The 27,938-nt window shown below is 34.5% G+C and overlaps 1 protein-coding gene and 1 long non-coding RNA gene across 2 annotated transcripts in view; one reads left to right on the forward strand and one right to left on the reverse strand.

Moving 5' to 3' along the window:
• Positions 1 to 5,126, reverse strand: part of LOC102153964 — a 32,507-nt gene extending 27,381 nt beyond the window's left edge. The window contains exons 1-2 of the long non-coding RNA XR_005368069.1: positions 4,969 to 5,126; positions 639 to 785 (exon numbers count right to left, since the gene is read on the reverse strand). This is a non-coding gene — a long non-coding RNA (uncharacterized LOC102153964). The remainder of the gene's footprint in view (positions 1 to 638; positions 786 to 4,968) is intronic.
• The window catches only part of GRIK2 (glutamate ionotropic receptor kainate type subunit 2), a 1,061,838-nt gene that overhangs the window by 42,509 nt on the left and 991,391 nt on the right, over positions 1 to 27,938 (forward strand). The window contains exon 3 of the mRNA XM_038554811.1: positions 14,717 to 14,775. The gene's annotated coding sequence lies outside the window, so the exon portion shown is untranslated. The remainder of the gene's footprint in view (positions 1 to 14,716; positions 14,776 to 27,938) is intronic.

The raw sequence follows: 27,938 nt of genomic DNA on the forward strand, positions 1-27,938 counted from the left end.
TTCTAAAAGACTAAAATAATGCTTTTTGTGAGTAACTTAAGCCTACTGTGGTAGCAATGAGTTGGAAATAAAAATATATAGTAAGTGTGTGTGTGTGTGTGTGTGTGTGTCACAGTCTATTCATTTGAGCTATTGGATTTTAAATGATCAAATATTATCTTTGCCCTTTGACAGTTTGGTGACTTAATTAGGCAATATGAATTATGGTTCAACTATTCCAGTCTTTTAAAGTCAAAAATAGAACTCCATTCTGAATGGCATATGCTAGCAGAAAATAACAGGAAACTGTTTTCTGGACTTAGGATGTCCCCACTCAAGTAATATAAAAATCAAATGCAGACTTTGGCTTATGTGCTATAGTTTTCTTCATAAAGGACATTTATGAAATCAATTCTGTTATGGAACAGTTAACAGTTTTGATTTCTTCCTGTCAAACCAATTACATAGTTTTCTTCTAAATACAAAAGAAAATAAAAACTCCAGGCAGCTTAAACCTGACTCATATTGACCCCATTCAGTGACTTTACTATTAACTTTCTAATGCGTTAGGAAATAAGGACAAGAAATTGGATTAATAATAGTATCCTATAGTATTCCTAGTACTCCTTTGTCAAAATTTGTGCTTGATTTTTGGCCACCTGCTGTGTTGTTGACTTTCTAGCAGTCTGTATTTCCAGAACTGTTGGTTGATATAATCCAATGTAATTGCTTGGATCTGGTATAGCTCCTCCTCTGAAAACTTCTATCAGGTCATAATGTTATTTCAGAGATCCCTCTATTTCAGGCTACGAGAAAAACAAAGCAGAGAAAAAAATATGGACATTTTAAAAATAAATGCCATCAACCACAGAGAATTGCATATGATTTGGTGATGTTGCATATAATTTTATGTAAACTATTACTGCTAAAGGAAAGCAAATAAAAATAATAATGCCCTGCTAAGTTTGGATCTAGTAACCTCTTTCTGAGAGGAAATTCAAAGGCAATTCCATGGACCTTCAGCAGGAAAAAGAAAGAATCTATAAATAATCACATTTGTGACTAAAATTTACATGTTGAATTCAGATTATTCTTTATACAGTTGGATACAAAAAACTGTTAACAGCTGGTATCAGAGTTCTTTTAATTTTTATTGAGGAAATGGTTTGATACAATCACCTGACATGGAAATGAGATCCTAAGAGGATGGATTATCAGAAGCCAAACAAAGGAAAAAGTTTAACTTCTATTTATTATAAACAAGAATTTGAGGGGAAAAGAGCACAACAGTGAGAAAGAGAAAAAAGTGTAGATGAACATTTTTAAAAGCAGAGATGGGGATCCCTGGGTGGCGCAGCGGTTTGGCGCCTGCCTTTGGCCCAGGGCGCGATCCTAGAGACCCAGGATCAAATCCCATGTCAGGCTCCCGGTGCATGGAGCCTGCTTCTTCCTCTGCCTGTGTCTCTGCCTCTCTCTCTCTCTCTCTGTGTGACTATCATAAATAAAAAAAAAAATTAAAAAAAAAAAAGCAGAGATGTCTCAAGCGTTCATTATTCTGAAATGCAAACTCCCTGCTCTACCTCCCCCAATCCTCAGTAAAGCTTTGAGAATCCTGTTTTACAAGTGGAGAGAAGAGACAGTCTTCCAAAAGTAAGTATGTATTGCTTTCCTATTGCTGCTATGACAGATTACCATTAACGGCTTAAAACAATATACATTTATTATCTTACAGTTCTGGAGGTCAGAAGTCTAAAAGGGGTCCTACAGGGTTATATGAAGATGTCAGCAGGGCTGGAAGCTCTAGGGGTAATCTATTCCGTGTCTTTTCTAGGTTCTAAAGGCTTCACTTCTAACCTAATGGCATCACATCTTCAAATCTCTGTCTCTGCTCTCTGCTTCTGTCTTTAAGTCTCCTTCTCAGACTGACCTGCTTTCCTCCTTCCATTATAAGGATCCTTGTATTCACCTTGGGTACGGTACAAAATCCAGGTTAATCTCTCCATCTCAAGATCTTTATTCATAACTGCAGAGCAAGGTAACATATTCATAGGTTCTGGAGATTAGTATGTGGACATTTTTGAGTGTCTATTGCTTTGTCTACCACAGGGCCCGTGTGGGGAAGAACAGAATGTGCAGATGGAACAGTGTCATGATCTCTAAAATGAACCAATTCAGTGGAAGCAGGGAGCTTGAACCCAGAGGAGATCATGAGAATGTGCCTTTCATAGTTTTTGAGCAGGACAATAGTATGATCATAATATCTGTGCTTTGGGGAGATAATTTTGTGATGATATGAAAGAAGGATTGTAGCATAAAGATAAATAACAAAATAGTTAACAGTTCAAGAGAACAATAGGTTTGTCACAAAGCAGTACATGATTAATCACCAAAAGAATTCCAAAGACAATAATTGCTATTGGAATTTTTAAAATGTAAATTTGGATAATGATGATTAGTGAAACTGTTCTAATGAGGCCAAGGACATGCATTTGATTTTTCTGTGGGTCAGAATATTCCATGGCTGAGTTAAATACAGCCATGGGAGTGTAGGAGAGTCCTAAGGAAAATCAAGTAAGAAAACAAGGTAGAATGGTACTAACATTTCATCTCTATTGAAAAAAAAATCCCAGTTTTTATGCTTTTCTAATAATAACTTAGTACTTTAAATATTAAAGATAGTACTTTAGTCATATAATTAGACAAAATAGGTTTTATAAGATTCAGACTTCTGTAAATATAAATACATTTAATTTTCTGATCATAGACATGCTTCTAAAGATTTGTATAAATAAAATTTACATAAACTCTCTAATACTCCAAATTATTTCTTGCATGAACTTTGTGAAAAATCAGTATGCTGTTTTTATCCCTAAAGAGGAAATTTATATAAAAATAATTGTAATTATTCTTTGTAGTTATAAAGTTTGCTTGATGAACATAAATTTAGATCAAGAAGAATTAGGAAAGGCCAGTGGTATAATATATAGAATAATGGCTTCTGTTTTATAAAATAGAAATAATAATGCCTACTATTAGGATTGTTTTGAGGATTAGAGGTTATTTGTATATTATAGGTATACCACAAATGGTATTTTAATTAGCTATTATCCTGATTCAAAGGTTCAATGTCAGTAACCACCTAATACATCCATCTCCATAACAGGGACACATTTGTTTTTAGGACCAGAGGGATTAAGTTTAAAATATAATTTTAAAACCTCTTATAATTGACTCTTCTCTCATCATTTAAAAAATATTTTCCCTCTCTTTTCTGTCTTCTGTTGTTTTTGTTAAGATTGTTGGCTGTCTGACCAAGTGTCTTTCCTCTATTGGTAACCTGTCTTTTCTCTCTGGTTGACAAGTGTAAATCACAAATGTTACATGGGTAATGTGAATAGCTACAAGTGTCATGGTATTAACATGGTGAAAATGAACCAATGCTCATAGGTACATAACATTCTTGCTGATATTAGAATTTTTTTCTTTTGAGACTTTGTAGAAAATCACATAATGAACACATTTCTCAATATTTACTTTCCAAACTTCCTTAAAATAGGTCCTCATCCTCCATTACTATATTTCGTTACTCATGTAGTGTTCTTTAGAGGATTGACTGCTTCCTAATTTTGAATTTTATATGTATATATTATCTTTCCTCCACTCCACACATACCCAGAATGTTAACTGCTCTATCACATCAACTACCTTGCTGTTTTGGTGGCTTTATTCACAATAAGATTTCTAAGCATATTAGTTTGCTAGGGCTGTCATAACAAACTACTAAGGCTGTGTGGCTTAAACAAAAGTAATTTATATTCTCAATGTTCTGGAGGCTAGCAGTCCATGATCAAGTGGTCGACAAGTTTGATTTTTCCTAAAGCTTCTCTCCTTGGCTTGAAGATGGCCACCTTTTTTGTTGTGTCCTCACAGCCTTTTTTCCTCTGTGTATTCACATCCCTCCTATAAGAACACCAGTCACATTGAATTAGGATCCCAGCCCTAAAGTGTCATTTTAACTTAATTACTTTTTTAAAGACCTAACTCCAATTATAATCACATTCTGAAGGTACTGGGAGTTTGAGCTTCAATATATGAATCTGATAAGGACACAATTCAGTCACTGAGAAGAGGAATCTGATTGGCTTTGGTTCAGCTCATGGTCACACAGTCAGAATAGTAAGGAAAAAGGAAACAATACTCAGAAGAAAAGGAGAAAAAGTGCTAGTCATTTAAAAAAACAAAAACAAGAAACTGATAGTCACCATGTGTTTCCTAAGGAGGAATTGAAAGGCAGCTATTCTATGTTGCTACTTAATTGCAGATACAAAAGCTCTAGTTTCAGCTCATTTTTCACTGTGGTAAAAAATACATGAGATAAACTTTAATTCTTAGCCATTTTTAAGTATACAGTGTAGTAGTGTTGACTATCAGCAGTGTTCTACAGGAGACTTCTAGAACATTTTTTATCTTTCAGAACTGAAACCCCAATCCCATCCAACAGCTTTTTTCCCTTCCCCCAGAGCTCCCTATTGCCCCCTCAACTAGCACTCTAAGTTTAACTATTTTAGATACATTGAAAGTGGAATCATATCTTGAAAGGTCTTTCTACAACTTTTTTCACTTAGCTAATATCTTCAATTTTCATTTATGTTATAGCATAGTTGTGGTTTTTTCCTAAGGCTGAATAATTAGTTTCAGCAATTTTTAAAAAGGCAACAATAAATTATACCAAAAATTTCATCACCTTACTCCAAATTTCTCTTGCCACTTTTTCTTTTTTGAATTTGCCTCTTAAGTGTCCAAAGTTGTTTTTAATGTAGGTATTTATGTAGAAAATACCATTCAACCATATATGAAAGTATTTCTGTGTTTTCATAAAACTGGTAACTGGGTTTACTTTCAGCTTTTCTCTCCTTTTTTCTTCCCTTTCTCCCTCCCTCCCACATTTCCTTCCTTTCTTTATTGTGTATTTATTGAGTGCCTGCCTACCTTGTGTCGGCCTTTGGTGTAAGAATTGAAAATTGAAGAAAAATTCTATTGTAGCAAAACTTTCCAGGTCTTATATATCTGAGGATATTTTATTATGCCTTCACATTTTAATTACGCCTTCACATAGAAAATTCTAGATTCCAAGTTTTTGCTCTTTAACGCTTTATGCCTTCATATTTTAATTAGGCCTTCACATAGAAAATTCTAGATTCTAAGTTCTTGCTCCTTAACACTTTAGAAACACTTCTTCATTGTCTTTTTGCATCCAGTGTTGCTACTGAAAAATCTGGTCAGTCTAATTCTTATTCCTTTGTATATTACCTATTCTTCCTTTTTGTAAGCTTTTAAAAATTCTCTCTTCATCTTTGATATTAAATAATGTTACTCTAATATGTCTCAGGGTAGATTTTTCCTTTGTTTCTTTTTAGCACTTTATGAGTCTTTTCAACCTGAAATATTTCAGCTTTTTTGAAAAAAATTCTGGAAAATATCTCTTCATTATTTTTTAAAATGTTTCCTCCTAACCAAAGACTTTGAGAAGCAGCCAAGTAAACATTGAGAATCCATTTTATCCATATTCTTGGAATATTTTATTCATGGTTCAATTATATAGATTATATTTCTCTTTCTCAAAATCCAGTCATACGAAATGATCCTGTAATGAATGATAATGTACATGCTTTCTATCTGTTTTCAGTTTTCAGAATCAACATATAAAGAAAGAGTGAAAGAACTCATAACTGTTAGAGAATAAACTGCAAATTCAATAAAACTTGACAGTAAAATAATGGTACATCTGACTGAGATTGGGAGGTAGAAGGAGGAAGATGAAATAGAATGAAGTACAGAAAGAAATGCTAACTTTTTTTCATGTGTATAGTTAGGAGTTAGGAAATGTAAATAAAGAATGAGATGTTTCATGAGATTACTTAAAACTTTCAAGTAAACCTACAAAACATAATCTAATAAACACTGAATGGGGAGGGGAAGGTGCAGGTGGAGTGAGCTCATCTTTTCTGGCAGAGAGAATAGTTGATCAAAAAACGGAGGTGTAAAGGCACATGCACATTGTTATATGTTTATACAGATGACCTCTAGAAGATAACCTAGAATCCAGATAATCTTTTTTATAACAAAGATAACCTCTAAAAGAAGTAAAGCCAGAAATGGTACAAAATAATTGTTGTCTGTGGGAGTGGAACTGGGAGTGGAAGACAGGAAGAAAAATTGTTTTTAATTTTAAGCCCTTCTATATTTTAAATATTTTTCTTCTATTACTCTTATGATAAGAATAAAATAAAAAGACTTTTTATTTATAAAGAAATGTCTGCTTCTTGGGGAAAGACAAACATTATCTTTAGAATAATTTTTTCTGTTTCTATATTCATATCCTTAAACAAAATATTATCTGATTATCTTCAGATTACTCTGTCTCCTGATCATGACAGAAAGCTTATTACTATTTAAAAAGAAAGAAAGAAAAAGAATGCTAGAATTCATCTGCTCAGTTAGATTAGGACTTTATGGGTATTTGTTCTTTCTGTCCAATCTGTAAGTCTTAATTTAAATTTCCCATCTAAAATTGTCCTGGACTGTTACCATGCAGACAGGTATGAAAATTCAAAAATAAAATTTAATAGATCTTTATATTTTGAACCCTCTAATAATAGTAGTAAGGGTTTATTTTCAAGTGCCTTCTGTTAGGATATTTACTTATACATTGGTGTCTTTTGTAATTTATCCTTCCTCGTAGTTACTATTCAGTGCATTTATTTCTTGTGGCAGCACGCATCTAGACATACTTAAAACTAATTGCCTGAGTCTGGAGGTGAACAGTTTTTCTATTCTATTTGTCCTTGTTCCAGTGAATGAATGTTAGATTTGTTGTTTTTTTAAGAGTCTCTCTAGTCAGCAGGTAAATGTGCTTAGGATACCACTGATCCATGCATTTTCCTGAACTGATATTAAAATGGAATGAATTTTTCAAAGGCTATTTTGTCATTAAAAGCTTAAACAAGCTACATAAAGAAAGGAAATAACACAGGATTGCAAAAGTCAAATAACTAATCATATGGATACTTAGTTATTTCATCTCTAATCCTAGATTCCATTCCTTCTTATTTCCTGATAGTGTTTAGAATGATTTATGTTCACTCTTGTATTTAGGGCTAAGGCATTTACATTACATCACCAAAGAAAAGAGAATAAATATTTGAAGAAGACCATTGCCTTCATATCTCAAGTCTCAAATTATCCTAGTCAAATAAGTCAAATTCGCTCAAATCTTTGAGTATCAAAAGCCTACTCTGTGTCCAGTATAGTGCAAAATACCATAGAGAATGAAAAAGAAATACTAGTTCCTGTCTTTGGAATTTTAGCCATCTAGCTGTGGTGACAGAATTTAGATAAATGAAATCAACGTTAAGATAAGAACTTGTAATATAACACTCCAGTGTTGCAAATGTAAATATTCTAACAATGCAGAAATGGAAACTCTCAAAGTGAGTCAAGGTAGTAAAAGTTAGTCATGGGAAAAGTATTGCTACCTCAGATTAAGGAATTGTTTACTTAGATTAATTGTTGGAAGGAAATGGGCATCCAAGAAAGAGTAACACTGGACATTTGGAAAAAGCATGGCTTATCAGCTCATTAGAATATATAGTGGTACAGGGAGAGTAGAGTTTTGTGTTAACAGCTCCTTTCCTGCCTCTTCTGTGGTGAAAACTCCTTGATCTTACTTTTGTCTGATTCACTCAAATGATGGATATGGTAGTTGTTAGTTCCCTTATATTTTCTTTAAGTTATCCTTGATCTTTCAATAAAGACATGTTACAAATGTCAATTTCTCATTTAACTATTGGGATGATGGTATCCTAGGGAGGATTAACAAGAAGTACCTGACCAATGTTTATGATAAAGTAGATAATGAATCAACAGAGTTAATTCTATGAAGCCAAACAGTGGTAGTGGAAGCTGCCACTAGATAAGAACAGTTGTGATCAGTGTTTCTTTTTTTAAATTAATTAATTAATTAATTAATTAATTAATTAATTTTTTCATTGGAGTTCAATTTACCAACATATAACATATCACCCAGTGCTGTGTGCATCCCGTCAAGTGCCCCGCTCAGTGTCTGCCACCCATGTGATCAGTGTTAAAGTAATCTTTGGAGGGTCATCAGCATTAAAGTAGTAGTGCTGGTCTAAGGAGGAAACTGTCAACAGAACACAAGAGCACATGGGTGGTAGCACCTGGAAGATTATCAGAACTCATTTGGGCATAGTTTGGCAGGGATCTGGTTTCTAGCAATGAAACCAGCAGAGACTCAATCCAATGTATTTTGGGACACATTGGTGACCATCATTTATTCTGCAGGTTACCACTGATTCCTATTTGCGTATTTACCACAACAAATAGGAAAGCTATCTGGTGTCCCAAGATTTAATAGAATTCTGAGTAGTGGTAGATATTTTGAATCCAGGGATAGAAAATAGTAATGAGTTGGAATTAAAATAGATTTTTTAAATGTGGAGATAGTAGTCAGTTCTCACTCAGATGCTCCATCTATAAAAGGAGAAGATTGAACAAAACAAGGTCTAATTTTTTTTTTTCTGGTAAAAATCTATTAGTCAACCCATCACTGAGCCATACATATTTTCCATTCATTCTCCAGGGCCAAAGAAAAGATCATTGATTGACTCTGCTCTGCCCGCCTGCCCTCGACTCTCAAACTCAACCTTAAAAATATATTTACATAAAACTTTAGAAATTGTGTCACTTCATTTAGTTCTCTTGAAAACCATGCTGATTGAATTTAACATTCTTAATCTATGTTTTGAAAAGATTAATATAAAACAGGATCTATATTTCAAACTTGTTCCCATGATAAATCAGTGCCTGAAAGCCACTAGCTTGGATAATGGCTCCACTACCTAAAATAAATGAAATAAATGTATTTTTTCCATATAAAGGAAATCGTGTTTTTATGTAGAAAGCATTAAAGGATAAAGTATGAAGAAAACAAAAATCCTTAATCTAAAAAAATTGTCCAAAATCCTATGTGTTACAAAAACAAGAGGTAACATTTCCTACGTTTCAGTTCTTATGGTTTCCTATACTGAGGTAGAGTATATTAACACCATTAAACATATTTAATGTGTGTGTGTATAAAATGTGTGTATATGTGTATATATATATATTTTTACTTAACATGAAACCCTAAGTATTTTCTCATGTTAGACAATATTCTTTGTGGCTGCCAAATTCATTGTATCTCTTACTATATTTTATATGATTTTTCCCTATTGTTATACGTTTAGTTTATTTCCATTCTCCACTTTCTTAAAAAAAGCTATAAATAATATTTTCAAATACATGTCTTTGACTACATATATAATGATTTTCTTGGTTTATCTATACAAAAGGGAATATATGGGTCAAAAATATGAACATAAGTTCTAGGATAAATGACATCAAACTCTCCTTCCAGAAAAGTTTTACCAGTTTACATTACTGCAAAAGTATGAGTGCTTGTCCTCATAGTCTCTTGCTATGGAGCAAGTAATATGTCATTTTGATAGATGAAAATATTATTTTATTGTAATTGTATACTGTAGGTCTTTGGCTATATTTTTATGTTTGCTCACTGGAGAAAATGGGTTCCTTCTTTATTATTAAATTTTGAGAGTTCTTTATATATCCTGAATATAAATCCTTTAGCAAATATGTGTTTTGCAAGTGTTTTGTCAGTTTGTAGCTTTTCTTTTTATTCTCTTAACAGCATCTTTTGAAGAGCTTCATTCATACACTAATATTTGATGCCTTAGTATCACTTTCCTTAAATTTTAAAAGGGGGAGAGAGGGAGGAGAATGAAAGAAGAAAGATGGAAAAGGAGAGAGAGAAAGGTGAAGGGAGGAAAGATGAGAGAGAGGAAAACTGGTTGGTTTATGGTTGAGTTACATACTCATTTGTTGGACAGGGCAAGATGGCACTTTGGGATTTTCATGAAAACTGCACAAAATGGATATTCATTAAAAAGTATAAGAATAGGGTAATAGGATGTGATTTTATCTGATGAAAGCTATGGGCCCTTTGGGTAGAAAATGCACAAATGCAGCACATGATATATTTTTCATAAAAATACATTCACAAAAATGGTCAGAATAAGAACACTGGTTTGATAATTCTAAAAATACAACTGCATGGTTTATAATTTGGTTTATTATAATTGAGCAATATGACTCAGCAATTTTGAGTCAGATTAAAATATTGTTTTCCTTTTGGAAAAGCTTTTGAAAAATGGAGAATTCTTCTTGGATACTTAAGCCTTTTACTAGGCTGTATCTTAAAATGGCTACTTGCTTTTCATTTTTACTTGGAGGCATTATAAGATCTTTCAGATTTCAGGCACTTAAAAAACATTTCTAGAGGGGCACATGGGTGGTTCAGTCAGTTAGGGATCTGCCTTCAGCTCAGGTCATAATCCTAGGATCCTGGGATTGAGCCCCACATCAGGCTCCCTGCTCAGCAAGGAGTCTGCTTCTCCCTCTCCCTCTGTCTGCTGCTCCCCCTTCTTGTGCGCTCGCTCTCTCTCTCTCTGTCAAATAAATAATTAGAACCTTAAAAAAGACCCAAAACATTTCTAGGGATGCCTGGGCAGTGCAGTCAGTTAAGTGTCCAACTCCTGGTTTTGGCTCAGGTTGTGATCTCCGGGTCGTAGGGTCAAGACCCTCATTGGGCTCTGTGTGCAGTGCAGAGTCTGCTTGAAATTCTCTCTCCGTCTCCCTTCCTCCACTAAAATAAATCTTTTAAAAATTTTCTAGGTAACTTTATCTGATTTTATCCTCCACTAAAATAAATCTTTTAAAAAAATTCTAGGTAATTTTATCTGATTTTATCTTTGATTCTTATAATTCTAAGATTGGAATATACTATCTCATTCATAAATCACATCTGTACTTATTTTCTTTGTTAATTTCTTCTATGTATATCCCTTAAGTTTATCACTTGTTTTACTGACCAGATATTCCATAACATCATTTCAATAATATATTGCTTCTATCCATTCAATAGGATTGAATGATTCCTGTCACTTAAATAATGACTCTTCCTACAGAAGAGTAGAGCCTGCTCTACTTTTATTTAGTGATTGCTGGTATCACTGAGACCCATTCTAAAATTATTGATCTGGGTCTCTGGGTAAAGAAGAGCATAACACAAACCAACTTAGGATATTTATTTACAAACTTTAGGCTGTATATATTGGTTCTGTGACTTCATCCTCATGTAACTGCATTGGCCACATCCTCCATAGCTGAGACATGGCTTAAATGCATATCTGGTTTTTATTTCCATTTAATCACCACCACCACCACCCCTTTTTAAAACAGACTTTCCTTTAAATACACTTATATCTCCAGCCAAAGAAAATTCCTCTCCCTTTTCCCCTCGCTCTAAATATGAACTAATTTCAAGGACATTATATGATTGTAAAACAAAATATTTCTTTTTAATTGTAAATGATATCTGTTATTACTCCTCTTACTTTCTGTTCTGTGTCCTCAGTCTGTTGTATAGTAGTCAAATCTTGTCTTCCAGGTGCCACATTTAGAATTTTCTCTTCATTTTTACTTCATTCTATAACCTTCAATAAATATGGCAAAAAAAAAATTCTCATGACAACAGATGATGGTCTTCTTGTACTTCTGGAACATCTGTCCCAGGGGTGAGATGGTCTGACTCCCTGCTTTTTCCGCTTTCTTCTTTTGCTTTGACCTATTTATTTTTAATATAAAATTTTCTCATTAGGGTCATTTTGTATTATTTTAAAAATCTTTTCCTCAATTTTTATTGGAATTAATTTGTTGGCCTGTGGAGACTTGATCTTAGGGAATACTATTTTAAAACTCTTTAAAAAGCTGACTTTTGCCTGCAGACTGCATCCTAGTTAGAGACAAATGCTAGTTTGTTGAAATCTTCTTTTAGTTTTCCTAAGTGATGGAAAATTGAATTGGTTGGAATTTCCTTAAACATAATTTCCATTTATGTAAATCTTCCTTAATTGTGACCCATCAGAATTAGTCTAAAGAGTTCAGATTGCCTACTCCTGTAGAAGGCTTAAGTAAGCTTTTTGTAATTTTTTAAATTAATTTTTTATTGGAGTTCAATTTGCCAACATATAGCATAAAACCCAGTGCTCATCCCACCAAGTGCCCCCCTCAGTGTCCATCACCTAGTCACCCGAACCTCCCACCCACCTCCCTTTCCACTACCCCTTGTTTGTTTCCCAGAATTAGTTGTCTCTCATGTAATTATTTTAAAGTTTATTACAGATTTTTTTTCTGGTGCTTTTATGGAATTAAACTTTACACATTAAATGCAAATAATGTGTTGGGGTACATTTTTAATATTTTAAATTTTTTATTTTATTTTTATTTTATAGAAAGAAAAAATCCTATTTGATATAATGTTAAAAATATCTCTTTGTGTTTTAACACCATGAGAACTGTGTGAACATGACTTAATTGACCTTGTTGCAGCTTACCTTGCCTGGCAAAGGTAAGACTATGAAACAGAAATAATTTGAGTGTTTATTGCAGGATATTCCTATAGATCAATTTTATCAGAGACAATAGTCTGCTTGCCTGGGGGAACTGTTTATTTATTAAATAAGAATTTACTTATCAAGATTCATTTGAAGACCCTCATTTTGCTGCATTTACCAACTTGAAACTGTTATATCACAAACTTTGTTCAATCCTAACCTATTTCCTACCTCAAAAACCTTGCTTAAAACCACTTGATCTGAGCCACTTTCAAATTCTCTTTTCTGACACACTTCTAAGATTCTGTGAAGGGGGCATTCACCCTATTGTATAAATTCAAATAAACTTATTTTTCCTTAATTATCAAGTCACTTGGTGATACTTTAGTAAATTCAACAATCTGGAAAAGTGATGTTTTGTAGAGCTTCATGCAATGATAGAAATATCCAGTATAGTAGTCACTAGCCACAAGTGCACTTGAAATGTGGCTAAGCATGACTAAGGAACTAATTTTTATTCTATTTAATATCAATTACTTTAAACTTAAATTTAAATATCCACGTGTGGCTAGAGTCTACCATATTGGGTAAGATAGATTTTGGAGGTTTCACTGAGATTCAACTGAGACACCATCTTACCACCATGGCTAAGACCCTCAAACCCAGAAACAGTACTCTATTGATGTTTCTTGAGCTCAGTGGTCTCTGGCTATGACAGGGAAAAAGGTAAATCTTGCCAATTATTTTTCATGTCATAAGAAATGCCAAATTTATATTCTCTTTCAGGAAACAGAATTTTTTAATGGATATCTTTATTATCTGATAAGATTTGAAAGCTTTCATCCTTACTGAAAATCTGCTTTCTTGCTAACAACTCTATTTGTCTTTGTCTTAGTCTTTGTGTGTGTGTGTGAGAGAGACAGAGACAGAGAGACAGAGACAGAGACATACATGTAGAAAGAGAGAGGCATAGAGAGAGTTTGTGTCATAAGAGGAAAGAGAAAGAGCATAGGCTCCAATAAACCTATTTCTCAAGCTCTCCCCAGGGACTAAGGACTGCAGAAATAATCACTCAGGCTAGTTTCCTTTAGATAAATCTTACCTTATGTTACTTATCAGTGAGAATCTTATAAGACTAAGGCAACTCTTGATTTATTTTTCCCTTGAGAATGTGATTATGGACGATATCTTTTCTCTAGAACTTCTGTCTGCTGTCACAGATTTTCAGGTCTGTGTACTTGACTGACTCTGACGGAGAGGTTGTGTGATATGGCAGGTGCATGCCAATCATTTGAGGACCCAAGACACAAGGTGCCTCACATGCTTTAGATGGATTGTTGCTAGCCTTTCAAAGGTTCATCTCCTGTAAAATTAAATCTATGTACTTAGATCTTCTGTCTCTAACATGTCTATACTTTAATTGGTCAGATCTCCTGTCTCTAACATGTCTTTACACTTTAATTCAAGTGACTATCCTTCATAACTTCACCAAGTATAATTTAGGTTATAATCTTACCTTGAGGAACTTTGACATGAAATTGTTCATTTGAGACATATGCTGTAATGAAGGGGAGCAAAATCTCAGATATCCAACTTTTGCATTGATTTTATTGTTATGAGGAAGCTTCTAAAAGAAATTCCAATTTGTTTTGTTTTTTTAAGACTTTATTTATTCATGAGAGAGACACACACACGCACACAGAGGCAGAGACACAGGCAGAAGGAGAAGCAGGCTCCACGCAGGGAGCCGGATGTGGGACTCGAGCCCAGGTCTCTATGATCACGCCCTGGGCTGACAGCGGCGCTAAACCGCTGAGCCACCCAGGCGGCCCTCCAATTTGCTTTTTAAAAAGATTTCTTTGCATGAGACAAAAATATGAAAAACGTGTAACTTTTTTTTTTAAAGATTTATTTATTTATTCATGATAGACATAGAGAGAGAGAGAGAGGCAGACACAGGCAGAGGGAGAAGCAGGCTCCATGCCGGAAGTCCGTCGCGGGACTCAATCCCAAGACTGTAGGATCAGGCCCTGGGCCAAAGGCAGGCGCTAAACCGCTGAGCCACCCAGGGATTCCCATAACTATCTTTTTAAAAAAATATATTCCCAATAACAACTTAAACCTAATGGCTTTTATTTTATTATTCCTTTGTTTATCTTTTGACCCTTATTACATTGTCTCTACTCCTCTTTTGTTTCTTCTAGGTATCCAGAAACCCATGAAATTCAACTGTCTTGTAAAGTTAAAGCTCCTTTAAAAAAAGGTAAGCTTTTTATTTTATGGTCGATTTTAAGCTCCAAGTCATATCAAGACTGGTCTAAGCTGAAAGCCATTGCCAAAGATTTTCAGAAGCTTAGATAAGATAAGTAGACATTTACAGAGGAATTTAAGATAGTTCTTAGAACATAAAATTCAGGCTCCAAGATCAATATTAGTTGGTTCATATCGTAAGAGGAATTCTATGTACAAAAATTGCATGAAAAAGGAAGATGAGGAAGACCATAAGGGTTGCTTGAGAATATTCTGAATTACACAGGAAACCAGAAGGATTTAGAGAAGCCATGGAATTGATAAATTAAAAGCTCTTCAAATAATATTTTTCTTCAGATCTCTTATTGATAATCAGATCACAGCTTCCTAGATAAACTGAACTTTGATTCTCTGGGTTTGGTTTGTTTTGTTTTGTTTTTGTTTAAATCAAGCCCAGGTAGAAGATTACTACATGGTAATAAGTTCTTTGTAGACAAAAAATTCTATGATATTGGCAAAAAGCTGGGGGATGAACTCATTGAGGTTCAGATTGATCTAAATTTTCATAATATCATCAAAAACTAGAAGCTAAGAAATAACTCAAGTCAATGTAATAATCAAAAGCCAAATAGGCAAAGAAGATTAGTCATACCTTATACTAGTCCCTGCGACACTCCAATTCTCCTAATAAAAAAACCCTGCGATTGAGAACATAGATTTGTTCAGGACCTTAAGCCTAAATAAATGAGTCATATTTATACTATGCTTCTCTGAGGTACCAATTCTCAATACTATGTTATCTTCAGTACTAACATTATAATCACATATTTTGCTTTCTTTTGTGCCCCTTTAGATCAACATAGTCAATATCTGGTAGTGGCCCCCTCTCCCTTCACCACCGGGAGGTTCAGCAATTCACTGGGCAGTTCTGCCTTGGGGATTTACTGTGGCACTCTCTTATTTTCCACAGGTTTTTAATTAGAACTTTCAGGATTCTTAATTTTTCTTATCTGACATGTAGACCAATTTTTGTTATGTTCTCAAGATGATGTGAACTTGAAGACTGACTCCTATTTTTAGTTACTAACAGACTTATTATAAACATCCCTAGAAAATCCTGATTTAGTATCATTTATCAATAGGTCATCTTAATTCTGAAACTGGAAAATTTTAGGCAAGACAGCCATGACATATTTCAATTAACTCTTAGAAGATAACTTGTTATCATGGAGCACCAGGATGGCTCAGTTGGTTAAAGTCTGTCTTCTGCTCATATCATGATCTAAGGGTGCTGGGATTGAGCCCTGCATCAGGCTCCATGCTCAGTGAGGAATCTACTTGTCCTTCTCCCTCTGCCCCTCCCCCTGCTGGTGTGTGCTCTCTCTTTCTCTCTCTCTGTTTCTCTCAAGTAAATAAATAAAATCTTAAAAAAAAATTAACCTGTTATCAGAAGTAAATTTCGTTCAGATGGTAGAATTTTGTGTACTTGCCAGAGCTTTCAAATTAGCAAGAGATAAGAGTTAACATAGATACTCATATCAAGTAGGCCATTGGAGTAATTCATGATTTTGAAATCCTTTAGAAAAAGAGGATTTTTATAAATTACGGTTATACTACGCACACATGCATACACACTCAATCTTAGTCCATTTGGTAAACTATAAAAAATACCATAGGCTGGGTGGCTCAAATAACATTTATTTCTCACAGTTCTAGGGTCTGGGAAGTCTCAGGTTGAGGTGCTAGTAGACTCAGTGTCGAATGAGGACCTGCTTCTTGGTTTATAGACTTCCATCTTCTCATTATGTATTCACAAGGCAGAGGCAAAGAATTCTATGATGTCTTTTTTGTAAGAGCACTAAACTGTTTTTAAAGCCTCCGCCTTATAATACCATCACATTAGAGGTTAAGATTTCAGCCTTCAAATCTGGGGGAGACACAAACATTCTATGCATATATCAAAAAATTTACCACTTTAACCACTTTTAAATGTACCATTTGGGGGCATATCATGAAACTGTAACTCCTCATTGTCATCTCCCACTAGCCCTAGTAATCTCTATTCTATTTTCTGTCTCTATGAATTTTTAGGTACCTTATATAAGTGAAATCATATAATATTTTTCCTTGTGTATCTGGTTTATCTCAGTTAGCATCATATAACATATTAATACAACATAAACTATTTTCTACAGTGACTGCATCATTTTAGATTCCTACCAGCAAAGCACCACTGTTCTAATTTCTTCACATCCCCACTAACCTTTGTTATTTTTCATATTTTTGATACTAGCCATCCTAATGAGTATGAATTGGTAACAATGAATGTTTTTAACCCCTGCCATTAACCCAGTTAAAATTGGTAACAGATTAAATGACTCCTAAATGCTCTTGTACTTCCTAAAGGGATGGCTATCATAAATGTTGAAGCTATGCAAAAACAGCATGAAAGCCAAAGGAAATGCCTAGATAATGAATATAGCAGGTAGGCCTTACTAAGTTCCTGGCCCTGATAATAGTCCTAGAAGCCAACTCTTTTGAGAGACTGAAGGTAGCTATTATAGGATGCCACTGATTGACTCCAGGAGAAATTGCAGTTTTAAATTGCAATAAGATTATCTCTGACACTCCAGAGTAGACACTTGGTGACACTAGAGGATCTTAACTAGAATCTTGCCAAAATTTCACTTGAAACTACTCACCACAATAAAGACAAATTGACCACTATAGTCACTCAACATTGGTGGGGATATTTTTACTAAGATTGCTAAGGATATCTCTGGTACATGGCTATATAGAAGGGACATGGACAATAGTCCACGCCTCAAAGTCCCTGTGAACATTTTTAAAGGAGTTCATATAATTAATTACTTCTATTTTTTAAAATTGAGATGTAATTGAAACATAACATTACATTAGTTTCAAATGTACAACATAATGATTCAATATTTGTATATATTTTGAAATGGCTATCACAATAAGTCTACTTAACATCATCATTTGGGTTTTGAATATGTCATCCTGGTCATTGTTTACTTATTCTTAGAGTAGATCAAAGCACTTCCTTTCTGGGAAGCTGTTGTTCTGACAATAGCAAAAACACATCTCTTGATTTTATGTTTCCAAATCTCCAGTGATAAAGGTACTACTTTTATTGGGACTGTTAAAAAATTTTGGAAAGTCTGGAGCTTAGAAGCAAATTGTAATTCTTTCAACTGTGTGCTTTCTGTATTCCTTTTTTTTTTTTTTAAAGATGTATTTATTTATTTAGAGAGAGAAAGCGAAAGCACGGGGAGGGGTGGAGAGTCTTAAGCAGACTCCACATTGAGTGTGGAGCCCCATGTGGGGCTCAGTCACAACACCCTGAGATCATGACCTGAATCAAAACCAAGAATTGGCTCTCAACTGAATGTGCCACCATCACTCCACTTTCTGTATTCTTATTCGCTCCTAAGAATAAGGCCAACACCTGGATGCAATTTGTTCATGATTTAGATTTGGGTTAAACATAAAATTGAACCAACTGCTGTGCTTGCAACCATTTTTCTGAGTGTTAACTAACTCCTTTTAGTTCTAATCATTTATAATAAAACATTTGATTTTGTCAGTCATTGTCTCAATTATTAATGTATGGTTTTTGTTTTGGTTGCTATTTATTTATTTATTCTGTGGAAAACAGCACATCAGGCAGAAAACTAAAAACTAAAACCTCTTTTATGTCATACCTAGGAGGATAGGAAGAGAAGTTTCTGTAACACCCAGACATCACTCATAGGAGTTTTATGTCATACCTAGGAGGTTAGGAAGAGAAGTTTCTGTAACACCCAGACATCACTCATAGGAGAACATCTCTATATAACTGAACTTTCACAGAGTTAAGACTCAGCAAGTGAACCTGTGGAATTTATTAAATACCTATCTCATGTTACAGACCTTACAAACAAGGTTTACTATGTAGGAAGTTTTTGGGTTCCCCTATACGGTATAACATTTCATCTATTTCATGGCATTGTTACTATGTATTCTCCCAACCTAACTACCCCTGAATAGTGCAAAACTATACAATAAGGCAAGGCATCCACATAGGGGTATTTTGCCTGAAAACTTGTCATTGAGATGTCCCCTACCATAGATATCAAATTTGCAATACAGAAGCCTACTGACTACTATCAATAAACTGGACAGGTATCTGTTATCTTAGTAAATTGATGCCTGTTTCAGAGTATTCAGTAGTCTCTGATATCACTTGATCTACATTTGGGTCTACTATTTTACACTCAGAGAAAGAGATTATTATGTAGCTTGTCAAGGAGAAAAGCCCAGATCTCTGTGGAGATCTGAAAATTTAACTCTTTAAGGGAAATTATGAAGTTTCTTTTCTGTCCTAAGCCTCTTTATATCACTCCTTACTAGACACATGGTATGGTTCAGAGATTTAAAAGGGAGTTAGATAATGTCAGAAATCCATAGAACTCCTTCTCTGTTCACAAAGTAAGAAGACAATACATAACTGAACTGGACTTCAGAAGTATTATATGTACCACTTTAGGAAAAGAATATGGTTTTTATAATCCAATAGATATTTCTATTTATTAGTACTAAGAGGGTCCAGGAAACAAATAAAGGAAATTATGAGATTAGGTAATTTAGGCAATGTGCCCATATCTAGTCTGTAGGCTTCATTGTGGATGCAGTCTGTTCTCCTGAATTAATTAGACGACCCTTGGTTTTTGGCTTAGGTGTGGACTATATAATCTTATCATAGTATTCTTAGTGTTTGACTGTTATAATGCTCAAATATGTAACCTCTAGAATTTTATTTTTTTATTTTTTTATATTTTTTCTCCCTTAGTGTTTTCTTTTTTTAAAAAAAAATTTTTATTTATTTATTCATGAGACACACACAGAGAGAGAGAGAGAGAGAGAGAGAGGCAGAGACACAGGCAGAGGGAGAAGCAGCCTCCATGCAGGGAACCCTATGTGGGACTCAATCCCGGGTCTCCAGGATCAGGCCCTGGGCTAAAGGTGGTGCTAAACCGCCAAGCCACCCAGGCTGCCCCAACCTCTAGAATTCTAAATGACTTTCATAGGCACTGTTCCATCAAATGAGAAAAGAACAAGAAAACCTGATATATGTATTGGTTGAAATGACCACCAACAGAACTCTGTTATGTAATGATGACTCTACAGACATCTATTTAATCATTTCCCCTTATGATAACCACCTATACTCAGGCGAAAGAATTAAAGAATGGTCAAAAGGGAAGGCCCAGTAATAAGACCATCTGTTTCAAAAGGACTTCAAAAAGATTTTAGACTAATTATATCAACCGGTTTTAGTTGCTTGTTCCATGAGAATTTTGCCTGGGAGAAATAAAGCCATAAACCCATAAGTAACTTTTGTTTTAGGCATTTCCTACAGATCAATTTATTGCAGACAAAAAAATCTCACCTGGGCATTCTGCTTACTTATTAAACAGGAATTTACTTTCTAAGACTTGCTTCAAGACACCTGCTTTGCTATGTCTACCAATCCTATACTGTTATAAACACAAATTTTTTTATTGAATCATGATCAGTTCCCTACCTAGAAAGAGCACCTTTAATCACTTGAGCTCAAACTTCAGTCTTATAAATATCTCATTTCTGACATTATTCTTCTGAGACACGGGTAAGACTGTCAAAGGGTGCTCTTCCTCAATGCAATGAGTCCAAATAAACTTGATTTGGTTTTATTAACAAGCTATTGGGTGATATTTTGAAGATTTCAGCAAAAAAATTATACAAATACCTTTCTAAAAAAGTGGAATTTATGTTTCTCATAAAGTTTTAATGTTTTTGTGAAATGGATTATTTTAGGAGTTTAGAAAACTATTTTTATAGATAAAAAATTATTGACTTGTAAAATTTTCTTTTAAAATTTGTTCAAAAACTAAGTATATTATAGAAGTCTAATAAGCCAGAATTTTTGGTCTATAAGGGTTAGTTGGTATTCTTTTCAGTAGGTATGAAGTTATTTCCATACATTAAACACATTTTGAAAAATGTAAGTGAGGTGAAAAAAATCAAATTTTGCTGCTTATTCAGTGGCATACATTTCCCAATCAAAAATAAGAAAAAAGGGGTAGCCCGGGTAGCTCAGCGGTTTGGCGCTGCCGTCAGTCCAGGGCGTGATACTGGAGACCCAGGATTGAGTCCCGTATCGGGCTCCCTGCATGGAGCCTGCTTCTCCCTCTGCTTGTGTCTCTGCCTCTCTCTCTCTCTCTCTCTCTCTGTGTGTGTGTGTGTGTCTCTCATGAGTAAATAAATAAAATCTAATCTAAAATAATAGTAATAATAAAGAAAAATAGACAAGCTATCATTGACAGTGTGAAGAGAAAGAGGTATGGTGAAATTCAAAGAACTTTAGACACTAAGTAATAGAGGGCATTTAAATACAGTTCACATTTGGAATAAGGTTTTATTGAGATAAAGTTTGTTAAAATTAGTACTATAGCTATCAAATTGAGTATTGATTTTGTGTATTTATATATTGTACTGTCTAGAAGTGAAATGATGAAAGTTAAGAGATTAGATGAAACTAGGATGAGGAGAAAGAGGACAGTTAAGTGACCCAAATTCCAGTTAAAAATGACTGACTGAAATAAATGAAAGAATTTTAGATATCAAGAGGAAAAATAAGAAATTTAGCTGTTTGAAATAATATTGTAACTGACTTCAAAGAAATGTAGATTCATTGCATTACACTTTTCCTTATTGGAAATAGGAGTTACATAAAGTTACTCTTTTATTTTTATTTTGTCTATGTTATGCTATTCCAAATGTTTCAACTATGTAGGAAAAGAAAATCAGAGAAATTGACTGAATAAATAAGGTATATGACTGGTTGTCCGGGTGTCCTAGGATCTAGCACACATTAACAAAACTTATTTATTGAATAAAAATATACATTTGGACATTAACTGTCTTAGCAGTGATTTTCATTTTAGTGCAATTATGCTTATATTCTTCCTAAAACTTGTGCATTGCAACATACTCCTTTTATAAATCCTGACTCTCAAAATATTTATTTGAGATAGATAAAAAAATATGTTTCACTATTAATGAAGTGATAATCATTGAAGTCAAGTAGATTGGACAATATTATACACAGTAGAAATGTTTTGCAGATCCCCTCTGTATTTTCTTCATAGTTGATATATGTTATCAACATATTGATGTATGTTCTCTTTATAGATGTCATATTTTAAGGATGTGAATAGAATGGCAAATCACTGTATTACATGCTGACAATATTTCTTCAGTAGAAAACATCTCTGTTTCTCATCATTATGAAGAATCATACTTTTCATGTTTTAATACTCAAGAATACCCATAATAACCAGAGACCCAAGCTTCATTATGACCAATGTGAGAGAATGCATCCCTTCCCACAACAAAATTAAGAGTCCTCCCTTGAGCCATGGAAACCAATGGGCACCATTTACTGATTGACTTACACCTGGAAATTTGGACCAGTGACTATGGAAAGAAGGATGGATTTATCCTGATTGCCTGTGGCCCAGTTCTTTGCTGGAGCTGGGGCCATTTTGCTCTAACCCATATAGTAGCAAAGAATGGATACTGGGAAGATAATCACAATATAATGCTGCCTGTCTCTAAACTGATGTTTATGCTGCTTCTCTGGAATTAAATGTGGACTCTTCCTTTCTTTCTGCTTATTGAAATACTTCTCATCTTGTAAGGATAAGATAAGGACTTATTTTTCTTCTACAGGCTACCCTCTTTGACTGTCTCATCAATACTTTTTCCTTTCTCTGTTAAACTTTTATTTTTGTACCCCATAATGTATGACTGGATTACATGCTTTTATTTAAGGTTGACCATATCTCTCTCTCTTTCTCTTTTTAATGGGTTAGGGGACATAAATAAATAACAAAACTTACCCTCATTTGTCACTGTGCAGTTGTGTCATGTGGGCCCCTCTCATGTTCCAAGCCAGATTGTATGCTCTTAGTTGCAGAGATTTTGCCCTTTATTTTTCCTGGCCTCACAGAATTGTGCTCCGAGTATACACAGCAGATTATTATTGTCTAATTCTTAATGATCCAAAAGACAGCATATCTTATTATTGTTATGTTCTTGGTTATTAACATTTTAAAACTTACTTTTAGAGTTTATATTTGGTTTAATCTTAAGATAATATTGATTTTAATAAAAACAAAAACACAAAACAAAAATCCCAAACCTTTAAAATGTCAGTTCAATCACACAACACTCTTAGTCTTAGCTTCATATATCTCATGTTAAGTAAATATATGTTATAAAGGAAGGAAGACTATATAGAAATTATTTTCACCTGGAAAGACATTCTCAGCCATGCAAGAACTATACTCAAACTCTCTTGAGTGCTTAATAAATATTTGGTCTTATTACTCTCTAGTTCATGTTTGCTTATTCATTGGAAAATTAAAATAAATCCCCTAATTTTCATAATGATTTTATCATATATCAATCTTCTTTGTAACTCTTCTGAGAAAGGGTGGTCAATGAGGCATTCTATAAAGGAAGGTTAAAGGTTTTATGACTTTAATCTACATGTAAAATTCATAATTCCAAATACTTACAGTTTTCTTGGCTTGTTCTAATGGATATATTTTTAAATTTATCTAGTGCAATGTCTAAATAAGTTATGAATTACTATAAGCCTCCTCTAAAATATTATTATTTGGATCATAGAAAAACAATTGATATGCTGTAAATTATGTAGTTGTTAATAGTATGAATCCTGGAGCCACACAGTCTGTGTTTGATTCCTAACTGAATGACATTGGACAAGTTGCTTCTTGTTACTCAATTTTCTCATTTATAAAATGGTGATTATAAAAATATCTTTATCATAAGATCCTCATGAGCGTTTGATTTAACATTATTTCTAAATATGGGTTGTATACAAAGAATTATAGAATTAGAGATGGTAAAGTGTATTTATTCTTTATTGAAAGATAATTGCTCTTAGATACCACTTAGGTCACTATAATTAAAATGTCTCACATAGGTATGCAAGGACATCTTTTTAGAATCAAAAGGAATAAATTAGCTGTCAGTCAGTTTGGAAGCAGAATAAAGAAAACAGCAGAAATCAAGGCAGTCTCTTTCCCTACTTCTATCTTATAGGCTGTGAGGTCTCTCTGCTAAGATACCTCTGTGTGTGTTTGTTTCATAATTCCCTTTCTGCAGATAGACTTCCTCTGCTCCATTTGCTTATAAGACTAACACAGTTACTCCCACCTTGGTATTGCATCTGTATTGGGTCAAATGCCCGAGAGAAATTGACAAGAGTTTTTGAGTTCTTGGATTATTTTATTTTTATTTTTATTTTATTTTTTTTAAATTTTTATTTATTTATGATAGTCACAGAGAGAGAGAGAGAGAGAGAGGCAGAGACACAGGCAGAGGGAGAAGCAGGCTCCATGCACCGGGAGCCTGATGTGGGATTCGATCCCGGGTCTCCAGGATCGCGCCCTGGGCCAAAGGCAGGCGCCAAACCGCTGCGCCACCCAGGGATCCCTATTTTTATTTTTTATTTATGATAGTCACACAGAGAGAGAGAGAGAGAGAGAGAGAGAGGCAGAGACACAGGCAGAGGGAGAAGCAGGCTCCATGCACCGGGAGCCTGACGTGGGATTCGATCCCGGGTCTCCAGGATCGCGCCCTGGGCCAAAGGCAGGTGCCAAACCGCTGCGCCACCCAGGGATCCCGGATTATTTTTGACAGAAATTACAACTGGTCCCACTTAGGTCAGGTAATTGCCCTCATCCAATCAATGAGACCCAGGGTCAGAGTGCCTCTTGCCCACTCAGTAGGGACTGTGGGGCCCACATTTCCTAAAACAAGTATGCGCTGATGGGGAAATTTATTAGCAAGTACCTGATAGATCTTTTTTAGAGATGGGCTTGAAAATTTAACAAAAGCCATGTGAAAACGAAGCAGAGAAGATCAATTAACCAACCTAATCAATTTAGTTTTAAAGTTTGGATGACATACATTTTCATTGAACACTTTTTGTAATGACAAGAGTTTTATTTCTCAAATCATTATAGAAATTTTGAACATGAGTGTAAGACTACGCTTTTATGATCACAATTGTGACCTTATACTAATCTCGTTTTTCACTCTAGAGAGCTTTACAAAATGATACACTTGGAAAATATTTTATCCAATTCTGGATGGGTAATAACATTGAAAAATGCTATAGGAAATTAAAACCATGTAGGTAGTTTAATTAGATATGATCAATTACTTGAATGGAGTTTAGCTAACACTCTGAAAAGTATATAATTTCAAAACAGTGAGAATATGCTATAATTTACCCAATCTTCTCAGTCAGTGGACTTTAAGTATTGCTTCTCAGTGGGCCTTCCCATCTATCCCTTTAGCTTTACTTTTGCCACATGACTTGGAGAATGATGGCAGTCCTGCCTGCCCTTAGCATCACATGGCAGGAGCAAGAGTAAAAATGGAAGCTCATATATCAAATGTCTAAATATATAAAGTTACAAATCTGGCCAATAAACTATTATATAAAATGTGTTCCTTCCTCTTCCTTTGAAAATGGACCTTCATAATGATTTGAAAAGCCAAAGTTAGAAATTTCAGACTCCTTGAAGTTCTGCACTCAAACGAGATGGTCCACCCTCTTCTCTTCCTACCTCTGTCTCTATAAGGCACTAAACAACCATGCATGTGGTTGACTTGATCTAGTGTCCGATCTCTTAGCATACCTTCTACGATTATCTACTCTTGGCCATTTCTCAGTCTGTGGTATGTACACCTGAGACAATCTACCCTTAGGAGGATGGAACAAAGGAGGAGATGTTTGCAGGGCAAGCAATGAGAAAATGCTATAATTTACCCCTGCTTCTCAGTCAGTGGACTTTTAGTGTCGCTTTCAGTGGACCTTTCCATGTGTCACTTTAGCGTTACTTTTGGCATATGACTTAGAGAATGATGGCAGTCTTGCCTGCCCTTAGAAGAATGAGGGCTCACACCAGACAATGAATCTGATAGTACTTTGATCTTGGACTTCTAGCTTCCAGAACTGTGAGAAATAAATGCTTGTTGTTTATAAGCAATTAAGACTATGGTATTTTTTGTTACAGAAGCCCAAATGGCCTAAGTATAATTCCCTAAAGCTGGAATGAATTCTCTTGCTGATCTGTTGTGAAGCATTTTCTTGACTTCCAAGCTCTTGCCTTCGGCAATATTTCACAGCATTTAAATGCAAGGTATCCCCTTGGAAGGGTATAACTAAAATATAACTTAAGTTTTTGACCCTTATGTGTCTGCTTTGTTTACAGGAAGCTGCCCATTGAAGCTTCTTTTCTTTCCTTGACATTATGGTGCTCTAGCCAGACTTTTGTATTCATAGCTCTCCAGGTAGGAAGTAAGCATTAGTCTCTCTGTTTAAGTATGTCCTATTCTCTTAGAGGACTATTGCCAAATTCTTTTAATATCAACCTTTGATGGTTAATTTTATGTGTCAACTGGAGTGTGACACAGGTTCCCAGATTAAGCATTATTTCTGGGTGTGTCTGTGGGGGTGTTTCCAGATGATAGTAACATTTGAATTAGTGGACTTGGGAGATTGCCCTAGCCAATGTGGGTGGGCATCATCTGATCCACAGAGGGCCTGATTAGACCAAAAGCCTAAGGAAGGAGATATTTATCCCTTTTTACCTGCTTCACTGAATGAGCTGAGACATCTCATCTTCTGCCCTTAGACCAGAATTTATACTATCTGATTTCCTGAGTTTTCAGCTTGCAGATGGCAGATCATGGGACTTATTGGCTTTCATAATTGTGTGAGCCAATTCCTCATAGTAAATCTGAAAGATGATAGATAGATAGATAGATAGATAGATAGATAGATAGATAGATAGATCTCCTATTAGTTCTGTTTCTCTAGGAACCCTAATAGACAGCCTCATATTTTTTCCCTCCAGTGGCAGCCCTGTAGTGGGCATATGAGCACCTGCAAGTTAGTAAACGTCCAGCCAAGGAATAATATGCTAAGAAACAGGAAAAATCACTTTTGTCGACCTGTTCCTTCTGTTATCTAATTTAATTTTCATATGAGTATTGAAATCTGTTGAATGATATTATTTTCTCTACTTTACAAATGAGTAAATGAATCCTCAGAAGTTAAGTGACTGACTCCAATCACCTACAGGTTCATTCTAGAGTAGAGCCATTTTTTTACATCTATTTCCAGATTTAAGATTCAACTCTTTATACCAAATCGCATACCTTAAAAGTCTGTTGAACTCTGGAATCAATATATTTCTTAGATATTTAAGACTTAAAAAAATAGAAGAAAAATAAATCCTGAATAAGTGATTTAATATTTATTTTTTTTAATTTTTAAAAAGTCTTTTAAAAAGCTACTAGGAAGGAAAAAAAAAAGACCTGATTCAATACTCATTTCTATATGCTTCCTACTTATTTTTCAGAGCTGTGACAGAGCTGTCTTCTTCACTTTGACATAAACACTCTCTCCACAGTCACTAAGAAATTAAGAAAACCTCATTTATTTTTCCAGGGTCCATTAACAAGTCCATATTTTATTTGTCTTCCATCTTCATTTTCGGCTGTGCCTCGCTAATAAGAAAAAGCTAACATTTTTTTCAAGCAATCAAAATCCATTCACAATACTGATTTCCAATTATTTAAAGAATGAATTGCATTTTGCGATTTTGGCTGTTTTAAAAAGTGGATTCAGTAAATATCTTGCCTGGAAATAGAGATAATAGGTTCATCATGGATATTGTCCCTTAAGTCGGAGTTACACAACAGTAGTTTGTTTAATCCTTTCCTTTCCCTTGCCCCTGGTAATGACATTTCATTAACATTTTAACTTCTATGGAAAAAAAAAATTATTTCGGCTTAGAGCTTTAATAACCTACCTAGGGTATGTTTTACGTGAGCCTGCATTTTTAAAAAAGAAGCTTCTAATGGGTTCTAATATTAGTTTTCATTTTGAATTCTTAGCAGTGTCTATTGACCCAATGAAAATTTCAATACTGAGTTTTAGCCATATTTATGAAGAAAGACCAAACTCTAACCACATAGACTCGGTACATAAGCATATTTGTGTACCAGGTTTTACTCAGTTCC

Source organism: Canis lupus, chromosome 12 (assembly GCF_011100685.1).
Source record: "Canis lupus familiaris isolate Mischka breed German Shepherd chromosome 12, alternate assembly UU_Cfam_GSD_1.0, whole genome shotgun sequence".
NCBI lineage: Eukaryota > Metazoa > Chordata > Mammalia > Carnivora > Canidae > Canis > Canis lupus.